This window comes from Acanthochromis polyacanthus, chromosome 19, assembly GCF_021347895.1.
Source record: "Acanthochromis polyacanthus isolate Apoly-LR-REF ecotype Palm Island chromosome 19, KAUST_Apoly_ChrSc, whole genome shotgun sequence".
In the NCBI taxonomy this organism is placed as follows: domain Eukaryota; kingdom Metazoa; phylum Chordata; class Actinopteri; family Pomacentridae; genus Acanthochromis; species Acanthochromis polyacanthus.
The window spans coordinates 29822904-29837279 of record NC_067131.1 but is presented as its reverse complement, the minus strand read 5'-3'; the positions used below and the strand labels follow the sequence as shown (position 1 = coordinate 29837279).

General features: G+C 36.6%; 2 protein-coding genes across 10 annotated transcripts in view; one reads left to right on the top strand and one right to left on the bottom strand.

The window, feature by feature from the left end:
- Positions 1-1370, bottom strand: part of LOC110960022 (wings apart-like protein homolog) — a 70433-nt gene extending 69063 nt beyond the window's left edge. The window contains exon 1 of the mRNA XM_022207066.2: positions 1039-1370. The gene's annotated coding sequence lies outside the window, so the exon portion shown is untranslated. The remainder of the gene's footprint in view (positions 1-1038) is intronic.
- Positions 1371-9996: 8626 nt separating this feature from the next.
- The window catches only part of plekha1b (pleckstrin homology domain containing, family A (phosphoinositide binding specific) member 1b), a 28395-nt gene continuing 24015 nt past the window's right edge, over positions 9997-14376 (top strand). For all 9 annotated transcript variants that reach the window (XR_002596273.2, XR_007937986.1, XM_022207074.2 and 6 more), the window contains exon 1: positions 9997-10070. The gene's annotated coding sequence lies outside the window, so the exon portion shown is untranslated. The remainder of the gene's footprint in view (positions 10071-14376) is intronic.

Genomic DNA, 14376 nt, shown 5'->3' with positions numbered 1-14376 from the left:
TACGGAGAGATTATTTCCTCCAGTAACACAAAAAGCAGATTTATTGTGATTATTATCCGTTATTTATTTGTAGTGTTGTGTTCTGCAACTTCATGGATGAATTTTCTCTCCTCACCAGCATCTGCTTCTCTTTTTCTGGACTATTTAAAGGGTCGATCACCCAAATTACTGTTAAATTTAAAACAAATATTATGTAGCAGTAAATCACACAAGTAATTCCAAGGTAAATAGCGGCTTTCCCGCACTCAGTGATATTAATCAGAGCACAGCATCTCACATTTTATATTAATTTTTACTCTGAAATGGCTCAAAAATTGTGCAAATGTCAAATTCAAATCTAAAGATTAGCAGCATGAGCCACCAGTGTGTTAAAATCTCAACAAGATCTCTGATTATTACCCTCATTTCTGCACATTTTTACTCAAAAGCATTACATCTTTTCTTACTTTACAAACTAAATCAGTGATTTCAAGAAAAGAATCAGTGATTTAACAGATACTAGTTGACAAATGATCGGCCTCTTCATGATTTTGTAAGCAAACAGACTGTAAAATGAACAAATATAATCATTTAAAAGTAGTTTTTCTCGTGTTAAGGCTAATACAGAAGAAGTGTAGCTGAGTAGAACTAGCAGCTAGCAGCTCGGATACTTCTCAGCCAGCTGGTTTGACAAAACAAGGCTAACTTAGCTTAGCTTGGCGGCGTGCTAAAGGTGCTAAGTTGATGCTATCAGCAGCGGTAGGATGCTAACGGGCGAATTAATGGAAATATAACTAAATATCGCGGTGGATGTGACAGAAACAAGACAGCAAATGCGTGTAGATATGTTTCTAAATGCGCGCTGCGTATCTTAACTCGAGTTTAAACCGTTAGCATCGAGCTGAACACAGCAGCCAGCGAACCGCTAGCGACCTAGGCATGCTAACGGCTAACAATAACTACAAACTGGCATCGCACAGCACCGCAACCAAAACATCCGGACATAGGGTACTTCCCACCGCTAAATTGTCCCCGAATGCCATCGATGTGTCCACTTACTTGGTGAGCTAAAGGGCCGATCCACACGAAACACACTCCGGACCACCGAAACGGTCGTTAAACTCGTTAACAGGACCGGGCCTGCTTCCCTGCTTCGAGCTGCCCCTTGCACAGTATAAACAAGGCCGAGCAGCCGCCGCTAACGGCCGATCGGGGACACGAACGGAGCGAAGAGAACCGAGGATCCGGTCTACGGAGAAAACGCTCGGTTTAGAAGCTCTTCTGCAGAAACGGGCTCCAGTTTTCGGGCTAAATCGCTCTCGATTGTCTCCTCCGGGCTGCGACGAAGGCTTCCATTGGACTCCTCCGCTGCGTCAAGTTAACGAGAAGTAGCGGCGCGTAACCGTAAACTGGCTGGTCTGCCCTTCAAAATAAAAGCATAAACTTAACTCATTGTAAACCATTTTAGCTCAAAAATACCTGACATAGAATAATTTAAACCTTACATAACAATTCAAAAATATAGAACCACTTATCTACACGTCCTCTAATATCAAATTAATATGATATTTGGCACTATATTTTTCAAAATGCTTGCTTTTGTTTGTTTTTTATTTTTCAGCAATACTCGGAAGTACCCTCATGTAACATTTAAAACTTTACAACACTAGCTTTTTAATCTTAGCATTACGAATGCTGCGTTCAGGGACTCTTGTTACAGTCGAAAAAATGTAAATTTTGGGATGATAAACGGATAAAGGAGATTCAGTTCCAATATTAAGACATTTTGATATGTTTTGAAATTGATTTGATTTATTTTTAGTGTAATTGATTTTATTTTATATGAAGTCCTGCGCAATTATAAAGAATTGCATATGTAATAAAGACAGAAAACTTAATTTCCTTAGTGCCCACCACCATCAGACTCTTAAACAGCAGCGGAGGCCACAGTACATCACTGCACTGACCCCCCCTGGAATTACTGTACATAACTCCCGTTGATTACTGTATTTAACTCTTGTTACCCTTCACACTGTCACTTTAATATCACTGTCACTTTACTTCACTGCACTGCATAGCTCAGTTGTCCTGGATGACACTTTTTCGGCATGGTGAATATCTCATACTGTTTGCTGCTACTGGTCAGTTTATTGTTTTCCTTTTTGTTTTGTTTATTATACGTCACCCTTGGTTTGTCCTAAAACTATGTGTAATTCTTGAACCCAGTGCATGCCACTACCCTTGTATCCTTGTACTTGCCCTGTGCTGCTGCAATACCTGAATTTCCCATCTGAGGATCAATAAAGGATTATCTTATCTTATCTTATCTTATCTTATCTTATCTTATCTTATCTTATCTTATCTTATCTTATCTTATCTTCTTTTCTCCACAATGTTCCACAACGTCCCACGATTGCTGAAGAAGAACGTTTTCGATGAAACGTTTAACGGATGTTCTCCAGGTGTTGTCAAGGCCTCAGTGACCAAACTTTATTTAAAAAAATGTTGGAGTAATGTGACATATGAACAAAATACGTAACCCTGTTCCCACAATGTTCCAGAATGTTCTGGAAGGAAGTTCTCAGTGCAGCATTTAAAAAAGTTCTCCAGATGTTCTCCAAGCCTCAGATGACAGAACTTTCTTTAAAAAAACAACAACATTCAAATAATGTGATATGTGAACAAAACCTTCAGCCAGCAGTTCTTCTACAAAACGTTCCATGATTGCAGAGGAAGAAGGTTTTCAATACAGCATTCCAGAAATGTTCTCCGGACGTTCTCCAAGTCTCAAATGACTTTTTATCAAAACATTCCTGTGATGCGATTTGTTATCAAAGGTGGACATCTTGCCTGCAATGTTCTTTAAGAGAATAAATTACAAAATATTCTTCTATAAAAATGTTTCCATGATGGTCTACAAAGTTCCAGGCCTACAGAGGAGGAAAATTCCTGATAAATTATATTTCAAAATGTTCTCCAGATATTTTCAAGCCCTCGGATGACAAAATATTCTTTACAAAATGTTTCAGTGATGGGACATATGAACAAAATGCAACTTTCTTAATGTCCCACAGTCACAGAAGAAGAACATTCTCAATGCAGCATTCAAAAAAAAACGTTCTCCAGATGTTCTCAAGGCCTCAGATGACCGAACTTCTTTCAGAAAATGTTCTAGTAATGCAATATATGAACAGAACAGACCTTTCACATTGTTCAGTTACAGAAGAAGAACGTTTATCCTGCAAATCTTCCTTTTAAACCCCTTTACAATGTTCCATAATGTTCTGTAATTACAGAGGAAGAACATTCTTCATGCACCGTTCAAAAAATGTTCTCCAGATGTTCTCAAGGCCTGAGATGACAGAAGCTGTTTTAGAAAATATTACAGTAATGCAACATATGACCAAAGCATAACTTTGTCATTCTTCCTCAGGTGTAAAAGCAGAATGTTCTCCATTCAACCCTCCAACCAAAAGTTGCTTTCAAGATGTTCTCTCGTCCTCAGATGACAAAACTTTCTTCAGAAAACGTTCCAGTAAGGTAATATTAACAAAACCTTTGTCCTGCAAATCTTCCGTTCAAATTTCTCCACAATGTTCCTTAATTGTTGAGGAAGAACATGCTTATTGCAACATTCAAAAAACCGTGCTACAGATGTTCTCAAGTCCTCAGGCGACAGAATTTTCTTTAGAAAACATGCAAGGTTCAAAAATGTTCCCCAGATGATCTAATGACCTCAGATGATGGCACTTTATTTAGTAAACATTCTAATAATGTAACATCTGAACAAAACAGAACTTTCTTGTTGTTCTGCAATTACAGAAGAACGTTCTCGATGCAACCTTCAAAAGTTGTTCTTGAGTTCTCACGACAGAACTTACTTTAGAAAAGATCCCGGTAACATGATGCATGAATAAAACGGAACTTTCTCACAAAAAAACTGAACTTTCTCTGTGTAACTCCAGACGATTCTTAAAGCAGCATTCAAAAAACGTTCCCTCAACCTCGGGTGACAGAACTGTCTTTGGAATATGTTCTGGTAATGTTTTTATAATCACAAAACATTTAGCAATTCTTTTATCAAACCTTCCCACAGTGATTCATTTTAAGAACGTCGGGGCGCTGAGGCATCCTGCATTAAGGAATAATGTACTAAACTTCTCCATGAAAACATTGCATGACCTCTGCAGAACATCTTCAGAACAAAAATCAAACCTTCTATCTGGGTGATTGTATGAAAACCTGCACCTCCGTCTGGTTGTTTGTGAGGAGATTTGGGGAAACACCGTCGGACCTGAAACAATCCCAGAGCTTGTTGACAAGAACCCTGCTGCCGCTGTCTGTTCCTTCGGGCCACTCAGGTCATCCTGGCAGCGTTCCCCGTTTATTCAAACCCCAAAACTCCCTCCAAGAGCCACCGCCGAGCGCTAAGCCTGGCTCGGGGCCCGTCCTCGCATGCTGAGGCCCCTGTGCCAGCTCCGTCCTTCCTGCCAGCCATCGGACCGACGGCACTGCACCGCGAGGGGGTTCCACACCGACAATGGAGAACAGATCCGAGCGTTTCCTCTGGATGCCAGCAGCTCCCCGCTTGTCGAGAACCTGGCAGAGCTTCGGGTCGACACCTGGAGAGTCCAGGCATCACACGGCTCTGAAGAATGAACTGGCCCAGCGGCTGGCATCGGGGCTGGCAGCGCCGGCTTTAGACACAATTAGGCCTTTGACATTCGGCAGATAGCAGCCGCAGGATCGACTCTGGCAAAGACAAAGAGCAGCGAAGCCAAGTGACTTTTACTGGCCTGATCTGCTCGCTGTCTGAGGAGATGAAGGTTCAGAAAGGAGGAAGGCCTCAGAGAGCGATGGGTTTACTTTATGTGCTTCAAAGATTCTCCTTGTGAAGAATAAAATAGCATCGTCTGCATAAGAAGTAAACTTTTATCGCCTCTTTATGAATATTTGAAGATTTAAAGGTGCTAAAAGTAACATTTGTCGTCCCTGTGGAGTTACATTAGTGAAGTACTTGAAGAAGAATTCATCAAATGTTTCAGCCTTTTGGGTTAGCATGCTAATGTATACAGAAAGGTACATTAGCATGCTAACCCAGAAAAGGTACAGAAGGGTTAGAGCTCTTTATAGATACCATGAAAGTTTCATTTGGCCATTTTATGCATTTGGGCTGATTTAGCCTCTTAAGGGGCACTTTTATAGTCTCCATTTTGTTGTTTCCTGTCTCATTTTTGACAAATTGTGTGTTGTTTGGGCAGTTTTGTGTCAGTATTTTGTTGTTTTCTTCATCTTGTTTGTGTTGATTTGTCTTTTTTCTTCCCTTTTGTGTCTCGTTTATGTTGTTTTCTGTCTCTTTGTGGTCGCTTTGTCTCCAAACACTACAGATATTGAATTATTTCCATGTTTCCATCCTCTCCAAATGTTTTCCTCTCTACTCTGCACATCAGCGGCAGAAAGATGTTTCTCCATGCTGAATGGATCTCCAACAACTTGCTCCTCTGTTCACTGTTCCTGAGCCATGTTGCTTTTATTTTATTCTTCCAATGCATTTTATTTTCCATTCAGGATCATTTGGGCCAAATTCAGAGCCATGTTGGAGACTTCTTTTTTTGCAATAATTCTAGACAAGTTCAAGTCATTTTAGATATTTCTTTTGTTATTTTGGAGAAATTTGAGCAATTTTTAACAAATTTTGAAGACGTTTAGACAAAAATCTGAATCATTTTGAACAAGTTTCTAAATTTTAGTCATGTCTGGCAAACTTTGAGCCATTTTGGACAAATTTTGAGATTCTTAGGCCATTTATTGGGCCTTCAGACAGTTTTAGGACTTTTGGGACGATTTTTTGAGTCATTCTGGACACATTTTAATCAATCAGACAAGTTTAAATAATTTTGATGAAAATGAAACTAAAAAGACCGAAAGGAGAGACAGGAGAACAGGAGAAACAAAAGGGCTCTAACTGTGTCTCTTTGTGGACATTTTGCGTCTTCATTTTGTTGTCAAGCCGTTGCATTTTCCTCTCATGATCATTTTGGATAAATTTTGAGTCACTTTTACATTTTTTTCAGACATTCAGACAAGCTGAAGTCATTTTCATCATGTTTCAGTTATTTTTGCCGAATTTTGAAAACAATTTTTAAACATACTGTGATCAAAAAACGCAAATAGCATTTGATATTCGCAGTTTTCCAACACAAGAAGACCAACTGAGCTGTGGTTCTCATTTCTGACCACTAGATGTCAGAATTACCCTTTAATCTGTTTTTGCTTCGTCCAACAGACACCCCATAACTGACCTAATGTGGGTTATTCATCATTTAGAACAAGAATAAAAATATTGTAAACGTAAGTAATGTTTGGAATTTACAGTTTTTCAGTTCAAATATATTTGAGCCAAATGGGACAAACTGAGCTGTGATTCTTGATCTTCACCACTAGATGTCAGAATTTACTCTCATACTATTTCAGCTTTGCCCAACCTCTGATTTTACTAATTTTTTAGTGTCTCTTTTTGTGTCTCTTTTTGTATTTTGTCAAGTTTCACAGATTCACAGGCCAATTAAGGTCGCATTTAGCTGAATTGTTTTTTTTAAACTGTAAAATGAACGTATTAAAGCAGGAAATGCAGCATTTTCCTTTGAGATTTATTGCAGTGGAAGTATTAAACCGTGTAAAATGGATGATAAATTATATTTATGCCACTTTCCAATACTGTTCCTGTTTATAAATAAATAAATTTGTCTCTCTAAATGTGGCTTGTGATAAATATCTTCTAATCTGTGCTCCTGTTAGCACTAATTTTTAGATGTTTAGTCACAGAGATGAACATTTTTTTCTAACCAATTCAATTTTATCCACCTATGATTGTATTTATGATGAAATAAGACACAGGTTTTAACCATCATTTAGGTATTATTGAGTCTTGGGCATTGAAAATCTTGCTTATCGTGCAGAAAAGCAGCAAGTTTTGTTCATATAAGTGTGTTTATGTGGTGTCATTTTAACACGTTTGCAAATGCAGCGCACAGAAAGTGTAAAAATCAAAGAAAAGACCGACGAGCAGACAGGAAAAGTTTATCTGCTGATCTGCTGTACAGAGTTGGGAGGAAATGAATGAATTAGAGAATAAAAAAGTGTGAAAATGTGCAGGTGGAAGGTTAGTTCAGTTCACTAATGAGTGGATCCATGTTTGAGTCCAGTTTATCACGGTGCGTTCTGACGTTTTGGGGAGACTTTATGTTGTTAATTTCAGAAAATAATCTCTGAGCCCAGAACAGAAAAGGAAACACGAAGAAACACCTGTTCATTCTGCTCCGCCCTGTGTGGTGTGTTTTTTCTTCCTCCATACGAGGAAATTAATTCAGCCAGACACAACACACACACACACACTTCAGGACAGCTGTGGCCTCTGGGAAGTCCCCTGGTTCAGTAGAAACAGTAAACCAGATGCTGTTTCCTCCTCTGAGGGCGTTTCAGGTTCAAATCAGTGAAGTGTGTGTGTGTGTCTGTGTGTGTGTGTGTGTGTGTGTGTGTATGTGTGTGTGTGTGTGTGTGTGTGTGTGTGTGTGTGTGTTGTCAGATTTGCAATAGCACACAACTTCAAAATCATCGCTCCGAGACGTTGAAACCAGTAAAACTTGTTGCGTTTGTCCTCCAAAAATAACATGAAAGCAGCCAGAGACTTTTATTTTGAAAAAACACTATAACATTTATTTATTGTGCCTCAAAAAACGCAGAAAGTTTATTTCTATCCGCATCATACAGCAAAAAGAATTACAAGAAATATTGGAAAACATCAGAAAATGACCATCTCTGTACTGTTTGACTATTATAAAACATTTTCCAGCCTTGATTTTATGTGAGGTTAATGGTACATAATTCAAGAAATAAGTCAAAAAAATGTTCAAAAAAATAAAAATAAAAATTATACAAAAATAAAAATGGAATAAAAATAAATATTTGTACAAATGTATGTGAACAGTGTTTAAATGCTCGCAATATTTTTAAAATTCTGCAAAAAAATTAATAAAAAAATTAATAAATTAATAAAGAAAATAATTTGTGTAATTTTTAAAATATTTTTGTGTGTTTAAAAAATACTGAAAATATCTGTAAACTAAGAAGAGAAAATTGTGTAAAATTACAGATTTTTTGTTTTATTTTTACAGTAAGTATAAAAAATAGATCAAAATCAGTACAGAAAAGATGAAGAATGTGTGAACTTGGTGCAAAACGCACAAACTGATGCATAGAAATTCACCAGAATGACGTTTAATATATTTGCTGGACGAGTCCATAAGAATAAAATCTGCATCCAGACTCGGATATTAGTCGGAATATTTAGTCTGAACTGGTGTGAAAATGACTTCCTGTGTTTTTAATTTGAACAGAGTCTGACTCGGATGCACCTGAGCGGCTGTTGTTTCAGTTAGACTTCATTTCCCATCAGCCTTTGAGGCCAGAGTGAGGGAAAACTTCAGCTCAGCGATTGGTTGGAAACCTGCAGCAGCATCAAGTTACAGCTGACACACACAGAACATTCAGCCTTCAAAGTAAAATCATTCAAAAGGAAAGAACTGAGGAAAGGAGGAAAACATTTATGTTTTAATATTTCATGTTTTAATCTTGGATAATTTCACTGCCTCAGGTGTGTTAAACCTGGTCAGAAGATGATATTGTGATAATAAATTCAAGATTTCGTCATCAACATGACCAGTATGATGCAGCTTTCATTTAATCTGCACTTTCAAAATAAACCAGATGGTTTTTACAATTTTTCATTTCTGTTGTTTGTATTCACTTCACAAATGGTTAATCTCATTTTTTTGGCTTCAGAATTAGATTGTTGAAGATAATTCCCCCAGAAATTATTTTTGCACACAGTATATATATGTGTGTGTGTGTGTGTGTGTGTGTGTGTGTATTTTTTACACTATATCTGAATTATTTTGGACCATTTTTCTCATTTTTATACACAGCATTTCTTAAATCACTTGTTTGGTGTTGGGTTTCTCTTTTTGCACTTTTGTACCAATCCATTTTTTTACTTTATATGGTATTAAAAATACTTTTTACGAATGCTGTGTTTTGAAGTTGCAATAATACAACAAATTGTTTTTATATTTTTTTCTACAATCTCACAATATTTTGTGATTTTCACACTACATTTTTCATTTTACTTTTTCATAATTTTGCATATTTCAGATTTTGTGTTTGATATAATTCGCTCACTGCACATTTTTCACATTACGGACATTTATATTTTTTTAGTATATATTTTTAAAATTACATTTGTTAATTTGTTTTCACATTTTTTCCATATTTTTGTGCACAGTGTATTTTACATCATATGTTTTGTGTTATTCTTTTTGCATTTTTGCACATGGTGTATATATTATTTTACTTTATTTTTTTTTAAAGATCTTTTTGCACCTGGTGTATTTGTTATGTTGCACGTTTTAAAATTCTACAATAAACTCTTTAAACATTGTACAGACAGTATGTTTTTTACATTGCATATTATTTTGCAATTTCCAAACTAGATTTTTTACATTATTTTTTTATTGCAATTTTGCACACTGTAGATATTTTAGGAAACTTTTTGAAAAAGATGTGCTTTGTAGACTTTGCGTGTTACAAATTATTTGTGCAGTTTTTCACATTACAAGTTAAGATTTCTGCACATTGTATATAGTTATGCAGTTATGCATATTGTAGAGTTTGTGTGCTGTAAAGTCTTTCTTTTTTACTCTGCAATTTTCACATTGCACGTTAACAATTTTTCAAATGGCACATATTATTCTTTTTTTTAGAGATTATTCTTATTCTTATTTTTTTACATTTTTGGAATTTTCTTATGTCCATTTTCTTTCAAGTATCATATTTTACACTTTTGCACATTACATTATTTACATTACATATATTTATCAGGTTTTTTTTTTGCACTACGTAAGAGCTGTTGAACTTTCATTTTGAAGAAGGCGCTTTTATTTTTGCAGCTTATACCGGAAGCTGCCCGTGTGTATTTCCTGTAGCTTGACGCTGGAGCCGCACAACTGAACCGGACTCGGACTGAACCGAACTGTGTAAGTAAACCGTAGATCCGCCGCTTTAACGGGCCGAGAGCTGCCGAACCGCCGGTTTACCGGAGAAAGAACCGCAGAGAGACGGAAATAAAACCGGAATAATCCGGAATGAGGAGAAAAGAGCCAAACGTGGAGGGGGTGGAAGGAAACGAGTCTCTGATTCAGGCCTGAGTTTGGTCTGCAGCAGGATCTCAGCTTTAAATCACCAATTAAACCTCTAATTAAACCATTAATTAACGTTAATGATGAGCTGGCAGGATGAGAGGATGAATTCATTAGAGATTAAACCCAGATATGCGTTAATATGTTAATATTTTGATTTTGGAAGCAGATTTAGTTTCATTATTTGGCGATAAAATTGAGATTTTGTGACTGAATTCTGCAGCAAAAGTGTAAATATTGGTGTCAGAGTTTAAACTATCACAAACTGCAACACAAAACCTCACGAAAATACCTTCAATTGAAAACAGCAGAACTGAGTTGTTTTGTGGGCTAAAATCATGCTTTTAAAATGAATAAATATGTTTTTTTTTACTGCAGGAACTCAGTTCAGGTGTGAAGCAGCTCAAAAGTTTACAGAAATAGTCCATTTTTGTCCATTTTTAGCATTTGATGCAGAATCCAACAGATTTGACAAAACAACCATAAATTTACTGGACAAATCTCCAGAAGTCTGAGGGTTTTATGAATCATCTCAGAATATCTGGAGAATCTGTTGCTGATGTTGAAGGAAAGAAAAACGCTTTTGAGCCCTGAAACAAACTGGTTAGTCCCATCACTGGAAACCGGTTTAATTTTATTGCGAATCGTTGAAGAAGAATGTTGGTTCGACATCAGATCTGACAATCAGCTGATCTCTGACTGGTTGTAGATTTCAGGTGTAACATTACTGACATCACTTCCTACTGGATTTATAGCAGCCATGTTGGTACTTTTAAATATATGTTTTTAAATGATTTGTTTTAAGACAGTTTTTGCTTCGGCCAATCTGGGGCACCATCGCTGCATCCCGGGCTGAGCTTTGAGTAGGCTGTGGTTGGTTGAACTGTTTCTTTTTATTGCCCCCTCTAGCAGAATAATGATAATAATGAAGTGAAGTCAGATCATTCTTTGCTACAGAATAGTCTGAGTCTGCAAAACCAGTCCATCTTCAGTCTAAGAGTCATTTCCTGTGAAACTGTGTTCATCAAACGCTTAATTTTGTGCGTTTTAGTGAATTTTCGTGCACCAGTTTGTGCACCAAGGAGGCAAGTACGTTGTTTTTATGCGACTTTTGGTGGAATTTGCACCATAAATCTGCATCTACTGTAAAAATTCTGCACATAAACTTTATTTTGTAGCATCATCACCACATGGACTCAAGAGTTTGACCAAAAACGTCTTTTAAATATTACCGTAGACTCAACAGATAATTTATGCATGTGCTATATTTATATTTTCTATATATTTATATTAATATCTAGGTTTATTTCTAGATATATAGATGTACAGATAGAAATAGTTTTTTGCCAAATATTTAGCAGCTTTTGTGTTTTTTTTTCTATGTTTTTAATTAATTTGCAGAAGCTATGAGTGAGCCTTTACATTACAAAGGGGTTGAACTGTGCTAATTATATCACAGATTTTGTTGGATTTATGCAATGACAAATAAAATCCTGTATCTATAGATATAGAAGACAACATCTGCGATTGCAACCTCAACAGATCTGCATTTACCAGCTGACTGATCGTGTATTTGAAGTAATACTGCAACTACTTTCACATACGGGTGCATCTCTTATATTTAAAATATTTTAAATGGCTTAACCGCATTTTTTTTAATTGATCTTATGGAAATATTCTAATATTTTGCTGCTTTTATGAGCCGTTATCATCAAACTTTATGTTTAAAGTGTGTTTATGTGTAATACGTCTAGAATATGAATAATTTTCACTTTGAGCTACGTCTGCCTAAAAACATTAAACTTTTTCCACCATGTTCTATGGATATGAAACACAGAAGATGAAATTTACAGAACGTACAATGCTATAAGCTTTGTTTTTGTCTGCAGGGGAGTCTAATGAAGGCTTTAGGATGTGTGATTGTCATGTTGACTGTGGGAGCAAAAAGCCACTTCCTGTGATATAAATCATGAAGTCTTTGTTTAGAAGAAGGTGAAGTTATTAGCCGTGGTTCCCATGAGCTTCTTTAAGGGGATTTGAAGGACAGTTGTTGGGTTTCTCCTTATAAATCTGTCAGATCTCTACAGTTCTACATTAGGAGTCTTCAGATGACATTTATAGTAAATTATAAATAAATCTGAATAGAATTTGGGTTTAGATTAGTTCATGTCAGTCCTCTGAAGTCCGAGAAACACACCTGAGTGGGTCTGAAACCACAAATATTCTGGGGTTTATCAGGTTCAACTCCCTATCTGACATCAGATTCATGAGATTCTTTGCTTCCTCTGTGTTTGTTCTTCTGTCTGTTCATCTCTTCCTGCTTTAACCAGCTCAGTCCTTGTCAATCTCACAAAAACACACACTGATCTACATCAAAGTGAGACAGAAATGAACAAAAACCAAAACCTGCTTTCAGTTTCCGTCAGATGAGCCACAGGTGTGAATCTGTTGTTTTATATCAGGATGACTTTATCAAGAGAAAATGTTCAGATCCTCATCCAGCTTCTTCTAAACTGATTGTTTTTAGCTGTTCAGCTGTTTGTAGAAATACATTTAGTCTGTTCTTTGTTTAAACCCTGAAGCTACAAAGTTCATTGTTGAGATTAAAACGACCGAACGAATTTAATCAGAAAATGAACTGAAACAAATGTTTAAGACAGTAATCCTCAGACCAACAGTGACGGTTTCTTGGAATTTGGGAAACATTCTGGGTGCAAAAATACACCGAGTGGTTATATTTATGTGATGTATTTAATCCCAACAGGAACAGGAAGTAGTAAAACTGTCCATCTGCTCCAGGAGAGCTCAGGTGTTAAATCTGGTTCTTGTAAATAAACAGATATAACTGTAAAAAAACAACAATACAAACAAAAACAGTGAAAATCTGACAGTGAGAGTGCTGTGGAATATTATAACATTCAAAAAATGTAGGCAAATAACTGTAAAATAATTATATTTTTGGAGATTTAAATGCGATTAAAATATTAAACTCAAATTTTTTATTTAAAAAATGCGTAGTTTTGATGTGGAATTTATTCACGATTTTGCACTGTTTGTTTACAATTAAAATGGAAATTATTGTAGTTATTATAATTGAATAAAATCAGTAAAATTACAGCTTAATAAATATTTTATGTTTTTTAATCTTTAACGTACACATTTTTTTTTACAAATAGCAGCCAATATCTGTAGAATATTTATATTTTTTTGCTAATTATAATACAGTAAAACTTTGTAATTAACTGTCAAATGCTGTACAAAAACAAATGATTGATGAATGATCCGAGTGTCCCTGGTCCCAGAGCTGGATGCTTCAGATCTGCGGTCGATGTTCCACCAGCTGGTCCAGTCTCCACCATGTCCACTGTGGGATGCTGCTACTGACCTTCCACCAGCCCTCTGCTTCCAATTCCCTTTTTCCACCAGTCAACTCTGCATCGCCTTCAATATACTGTTATGCTAACTTACATACTGTTTGAATTTTACTGCTAGCTATATAAGGAGTATGTTTAATGTCAGAGCCGTACATCATAAGAGTAAACTATGAGTCAGTTTTCAATGTTAGCTTATACTTTGTCTGTGTCACATATCCTGTCATGCATGTATTCAAATGTGTGTTGTGTTTTCCTTGCTTTCTCACCCCTCCCTCTTCTCCCATCCCTCCCCCTTGCCCTCTTCTGTCCTTCTCAACCCGCCCGGCCAGCAGGCAGATGGGTCCCCCCTATTTAGAGCCGGGTTCTGCTCGAGGTTTCTTCCCTGTTAAAAGGGTGTTTTTCCTTGCCACTGTCGCCTTTGGGCTTGCTCTGGGGGTCAGGCATATGGGTTCTGTAAAGCGTCTTGAGACGATTTGACTGTAATTGACGCTATATAAATAAAATTGAATTGAATTGAATTGAATTGACTGAGCATTGTCCAAAAGGGCTCAAAAATCATCCAAAATGTCCAAAACTTGTCTGAATGCCCAAAAACTGGTCCAAAAAAACTCAAAGTTCAATTCCTTTTTAAGACAGTTATCGCCTCCCTGCATCCAAAAACAATAAACCTGGGGCACCATCACTGCATTCTGGGCTGAGCTTTGCCCAAGTTGACTGTGATTGGTCGTTTTATTGCAGACATTCATTCAATCATTTAATCTTTATTTAAA